Here is a 7318-nt window from a genome sequence, read left to right on the forward strand (position 1 = left end):
GTCAACACTACCAGGATTATTTCATTGGTAGTTTATTTTAACACGATGTTCAATGCATATGTAAATATGTCATAATTTTTTGAGGAAAACCGCAGTATATATACATTTAAATACCTAAATCATAATTAACGACTTGTATGTTACAAGAAAATACTAGGAAATATATACGGTTATGTTTTTGAAATGTCAGAGGTAAGGATGACATTTCTATAACCAGTTTTAACTAGTTTTTAATTTGTCCGATGATAACGTTTTTTTAGTGAAGAGAGTCTGGGAGATTCTCCCGCCTTCTAGAAACATCTGCTTATGCTTTTATCATCACGAACGAACCCTAGTTAGAAAAGCTAGATACTTACCTGACATTGATACTGTTCGATCAGTTTCTTTTTTTTTTTTGTTTGCGTATATTACTTAGGCAAACGTTGCCGATTCATAAATTTAAATCATTTGTAAAAAAGTCTATTAATAAATAAAGTATATTATTCAACACGAAGATTTAACTAACATAAGTTTGTATTTTAAATGTTGGATGAAATAAACTACTGAGTTTCTTGTCGGTACTTCTCAACGGTGTTGTTAACTTCAATGAATAGTTAAGCCTACTTGAACAAAGTAGATATATTTTGATTTCGTTATAGAAACTGTGGGTATTGTTCAAATAGCTATTAGTGGAATAATGTCATAAATATCTACAACAAAAACTCCATTTTAATAATGGAACATATGTCTGTTTCCCTAGTAAATATATCGTCTTGACCGATTTTGGCCAAATACAATGGAGACCAGCTATGGAGGACATATTGCTGTAAGTACAGGTGCACTCTACTCCCTGATTCATAATCCGAAGGGACCACAAATTCGGCACGACCGGAAGAGTTCAAGCACAGATCATCTTTGCGTGCTCTCCGCACTCGATTGCCTTTAAACACTTTAAACATCCAGACTAGCTATTGACAATTTACGATACCAAAAAACCCAATAAATTTGTATTGGTCCGACATAGGGTTTGAACTCAGGAACTCGAGATTTCCGCCTTGTATTTTAGCCACAACAGACAGACATTGAATTCTTAAGTTAGTTTTTAGTGGTTTGTGCAGAGGTCGAACAACAAACTTTACACCCTCAAACGACAATGTTTCAAGAGTTAATAAAGCGAGTACTTAATATATGTAAATAATAATTCAATTGTATTTTATTAATTAAGTTAAAAGTTACCGCCAATTCTTCCCGATAGAATCTACATTCCGAGCCAGAGCTAAACGTTAAGAACGAAAACTTGGTAATTGGAAAAACCTGGTAATTGTGCACACAAATCAAGGTCAAGGTCAGGACAATAATTTATGGCAAAACATTGGCAATTAAATCTATGTGTTATAACATGACCTGGCTCACGCTATGTTACACACTCGTTTGTCGGGTTTGGTATTAGGAAACCAGACAACTTCGTTAGTTGGTAAGTAGTAGTTAGTGATATTAAGGAATCGCGAATGCCAAGTGGTTATTAACCGAAATTGTTGTTTTATTGTAAGATATGTGTTTTAATTTATTTAAAATAAGGTAGGCAGATTGGCAAATACTGATAGGCACCCTTACATTTCAATGCGGTGCCGACCTTAGATCTAAGATATGATATCCCTTGGAGTGGCGTAGCTATCGTAGGGCCAGGTGGTGCAGCGCACCAGGGTCCTTGAGCTCCAGAGCTGGCTCCCAGGAGCCCTCTAACCTAAGTAATGAAAAGAGTTTTGAATAGAGATGAAGTATGGAATTAACTTACTAATGATATGTTCAACTCACTGTATCCTGTATCCCATTCTTATTACTATCTATAATTTTGAATGCCAATATACGTTAAAGAGGGGGCGAGGGCTCGATTCTTTTTCTATGCACCGGGGCCCTTACCCACCTAGCTACGCCACTGATCCCTTGTACTAACTTCATTCTTCCAGCCGAGACAATACTTACGAAAAAGTATTGCTGTTTGGTCGAATGTGCTGCGATTTGAGGGTACCCAAACACAAACTACCATGAAGTAAATAATCCTAAAAACTATTAGTAAGCATGCTTGATAATCGTGTTCTTAAAAACAGCAGGACAATTCTGCAATTGACCTTTTGTTTTCACAGTCTGTACTATAATGAATTAATAAACGAATAGTATAAAATTAATTCGATAGAAATTAGTAAGCTTGAAAATATTCCATTAAAACGTCATGTAAAAACATTTACTTTTTTTTTTAATTTATTACTATGATTATAGCTAGCGATTCGTAAAGACAGCCGTGCTGTTACGTTGCTGCGTCGCATCTTACTAATGTAAAGACGCGTTCAGCATAGTGTAATTATTTCACGTAAAAAGTTACATTTTTTTACACTATCAGCCTGTAAATTTCCCACTGCTGGGTTAAAGGCCTCCTCTCCCTTTTGAGGAGAAGGTTTAGAGCATATTCCACGTGTGTTTCTTAAATTTAATTTATATAATTATATAAATTATGTATATATTTTTAAATATCAATTAAAAAGTGCTTGTAAGGCCAGACTTGAAAATTCATTTTAATTTTTGTGACATTTACTTGTGCCAAGAAAGCACATATTATTTCGCCAATGTCACGTGTGATGGAGCCACAATGGAGATTGAACAATACGGTCAAGATTACAGGCTCAATTTAATTAAAAAAAATATATACTTAAGATTATAATTATTAGAGTTTACATCACAGACAATGCAAATGTCATATACTAATTCCTCTTTTCATCAATAAACCAAATATATAATTTAATTGGTGTATTAAAAACTGTCAAAACAAAGCATTAGTTATTATTATTATTATTAGTTCATTATACGTACTGCATTTTGGATATTTTTAATTCGTAGTTTCGTAAAAAATGTGCAGCTATAAATTACGACATATACGATTATATTAAAATAACTAAAGTCGCTTTAAATAGCTACCAAATTGAACACGACTTTAGATCGACACTATACCAGTACTGACGACTAGCAGTCAGTGATTCCAACAGCGCTGAGACGCTTGATCGCGTTACATCACGAGTGTTAAATAAAAACTTTTTTGCTAACATTTATCAGTGACATTTAGTGTCGTGTTGACATTTTAGTTTTTTAATTCGGTAAATATATACAGCCTAATTATGATTACGAATAAATAATTATAGATTTATAAATAAGATATAATTACATTAGAAATTTTATCGTTTATAATATCTTTCTCTTAATTGCAAACGTTTTGCAATTTTTTATTTGAATTTCACTCATGATATATAGATAAAAAATATGTTTTGAAAGATTTTTAAATATAAAATGGCTATTATAAAATACTTAAGCTATTTTATTATATATTTAAAGAGTATAATATCTTTTGTATAATTTATATTACCGTTGCATAATACTTTTGTTTTTTTTTTGGTAGTGCAGTATGGACCTGTTTCTTTTTAATGGGGTCATTGGTATTGCATTTTTTCATGGATCTTATTGTTTGGAAAGGTCCTCGTTCGAATTTTAAATATTTATATTTAAAGGTTTATTGATATAAAGTTTTTTTTTTTTAATTTTTATTGGAAGGTTAATCGTTCGATTTTTTAATTTTATTTATTTAATTGTGTACGAATATAAACCACAAAAGGTTCTCGTTCGAATTTTGAATTACCTTTTTAATATATGTAAAATATATTATAGATTTTATTTTTTAATACTTCAAACGGAGGTTGTTCTCAATTCTTCTGTATATAATTATTATGTTTATAGAATTATGATAATCTAGAAAGGAAAGATTTTCATAAATCTTGCGTTAGCTGCAGTACAGCTTCGACGTGAACTAAAAACTCTAAAAATAAAACCGTAAGTTTATTTTGTATTATTTGAAATTAAAATAGATTTTCCATTTTACGCGATTGCATACTTTCAAACACGCCGAAAGGCTTTTCTCGTATAATTGTCAATAGTTATCTAAAACGGCACTTGTTTTCATAAAAAAAATCCAATATGTATGCTTAGTAGTTACTGCAACAAGCTCGAAACTAGCGGTCGCGATTCGATTATATGCTTACGTACCTTGATAAATAACTGAAAAATCTATTAAACCAATTTATATGAAACTTATACTATAGAGAAGATTTTAGTATATACTTAGATTAGGTATAAAAAGTAGCCTATGTCTTTGGGATTCAAGCTTCATACCAAACCTCATCAAAATCGGTTTAATGGTTTTGCCGTGAAACTACAACAGACAGACAGTTACTTTCACATTCATTTTAATATAGATTAGATATATAGTACCTGCTTTATCCGCGCGTTTATATTCAAACTTCCATCCCCTGTTTTACCCAGAGCCGTCTCAAGCTATTGTTCCATTGGGGACCTTGGGCACCCATGAATTTGGGGCGCTTTTGGTAGATATTACTACCATGTACAAATAATTTGCTTATTGCCAGGCCTTAAGTATGGCTGTATTAAAGGCTATATAGATATATATTATATGTACATTATGCATTTATATATAATTAGTTTTTGTCTACGACTTCGCTCGGGTTTGGAGATTGGCTGTTAGGCATAAAAATGTAGCCTTTGTCCTTCCTTGAGGATGAATCTTGTATTTAACAAAATTTCATCAAAATCGTTTCAGTGTTTGACCGTGAAAGAGCAACAAAAAGACAAACAGAGTTACATATTAATTAATTAATTATTTGTTTAAAATGAAACTCGTTAATTTTTTTTTTAATGCTAATATTATGATTGTTAAAATAATGACGAAATCTTTTACTATTTCGCTGTTTTATCACAACGAATTATTACAAAATTTAAAAGTTAATTTTTGCAAGCGTTTCGTTTCCCAACTCTAAAATAATTCATTCGCTATTTATATATAACAATAGTATACAGTATATTTTCTTGGTGGGTTTTGTGCGGGGCCGTCTGAGGTACCCACTCATCAGATATTCTACCGCCAAACAGCAGTACTCATTGTTATGCTCCGGTTTGAAGGGTGAGACAGTGTAACTACAGGACATAACATCTTAGTTCCCAAGGTACGGTTAATATTTCTTACAGCGCCTTTGTTTATATGCGGTGGCGACCATCAGGTAGCCCATTTGCTCGTCCGCCTAACGATATCATAAGAAATGTTTAATGAGTTTATCATTTCGATAATTCCATTTGTCGGAATAATCTGGGATTCCTCTATCAAATTGGCTCTTTATCGCAATCGAATTTATATTTTACGCCAAGTGAGCCAGTGTAACATGCACAAGGGACATAGGGCCTTAGTTCCCGAAGATAGTGGATCACTGGTGATGTAAAGACTAGCTCAGATTTGTTCTTTATCTCTATGACGTCAGATTTCATATGTTATGCCAATGTTTATGGGCAGTGACGACTTAACATCCGGTTTTGTTTATCTGCCTACCGATAAAAAAAAATGTTGCCGTTTTACTATTTTGTTAATTCACTAATAAAACCCAGTTGCAGTTCGATCGAAGTTGAATCGGAATATAATTGGGATCGTATCTTATATAAATAAGTAGGTAAACTCTATTCCAACCATAACAGGCAAAAAGTCAAATAAACAGCATTTGACAGCAAATTGACGCGATATCATTGGTCGAGAGCTCGATTAATCTATGATATTCACTATGGATTTGCGAAATGCCATTTTGAACGTCTACGTAACTGTTATCGGAATTTTTGAAGTAAAATTAAAGTGTAATAGTGTTGTATTATAAATAAAGATATATCAATCAGAAACTCTTAGTAGTGCACAATATAGCTGAGTTATTAGCGAATCGCATATCTAAGGCAATATGTGAATCTAAGGTTTGTTTATCGCCATTTTATTTTCTTCTTCGATAGGCTATCGATGTTTTCCTTCTTATACACATCTATACTAATATTATAGAGAGTAAAATGTTGTAATCTCGGGAAGCAAAGACGCAAATCGTAAAGTAAAATCACACTCGCGCGAAGCCGGGTTGAGTTAGTTATAAACGTTTATAGACATGACCACGCGATTGTCAATCTACTTAACGTGATTTATAAATAATGTCTGTCTGTCTGTCAAAGAAAAAACCGGCGTTTAATCACCGTTTATAATTAAGGCGACTGTTTTCAACGATTTCCTGCTAGACTTTTTGTTATCCTATAAATTTTATTAACTAAATATACTTTTAAATCATCTTTAAAGACGTGATTTTTTTTTTAATTTAATTGATTATATCACATATAAGGAGTGGCGAATTATATAAATCATTAAAATTATTCGTATAATACGACCATTTTAAAATGAATCATATATACAAACATTTATAACTATTTTAGAATCCAATAAGCATTGGACGTATTATGACCGGTATAAAATGAACCGTCGTTCGGTTGCTTCTAGTTTTGATGCAGGTCATGTTATACTAGACAGCAGCCGTTTACTTTCACTCTGGAAGGCCATTTGATATGTTCGCGGTAAAACAAATAGCTTCACGCTATGTTTTTAAATTGATATAAAAAAATGAAACAGCTATTTATTAATAGTTTATATTATTCTAGATCTTTCGACATAATCATCGTATATATTTATATAGCGGTTTTAATTGAAATTCTTGATTACACCACGCATCCGCCATGTTGATTTTATGATGACGCAATAAATAACAATTATTTTTTTTAATTCAATATAAATCAATACAATATATTGATTTTGTTTACATTTCTACTTTACTACGGAATTGCAATGATTTTTTTTTAAATGTATTTACAGGTAATGTCGAAGTTTTAATTTAAATTAATAATTTAATATATACTTAGTAAAAAAAATTATTTAAAAAAAGCATTTTATAAAAAAAAACTGACTGTTGAGGAGCGCCTGGACTCCTCAACTGTGTCTCTGTGTGTGCGTTTAATCTGTGTAATTATCACTATTGAGTTCTTAATCAATCAGACGACTTGTTTTTAATTATTTTTTAAGTATATAAGAGATACTTATTATACTATATACTGATTAATACTACCAAGACCCGCGCCATAGTCATACTGCAACAAAGCCTTGAATACAGAAATATTTCGATTATACGAATTTTGCGGATATATGTCGTCGACAAAAAAAAACATTATTTTTATCATTCTATAACTGTGGATAGGTTTTAATCGGGTCTACCGTAGACCTGCACGATATTATTAATATAGATTAAATCAAATAAAAACCAATCTTTATAAAACCGTTAAGAAATCTATGACACAATTCAAAATTCTATATTGACATAAATTATATAAAACCTTCTTAATAGAATATTCGTATTTAAATGTTGTGTATATTCTTAGA

Source organism: Vanessa atalanta, chromosome 27 (assembly GCF_905147765.1).
Source record: "Vanessa atalanta chromosome 27, ilVanAtal1.2, whole genome shotgun sequence".
NCBI classification, from domain to species: Eukaryota; Metazoa; Arthropoda; class Insecta; order Lepidoptera; family Nymphalidae; genus Vanessa; species Vanessa atalanta.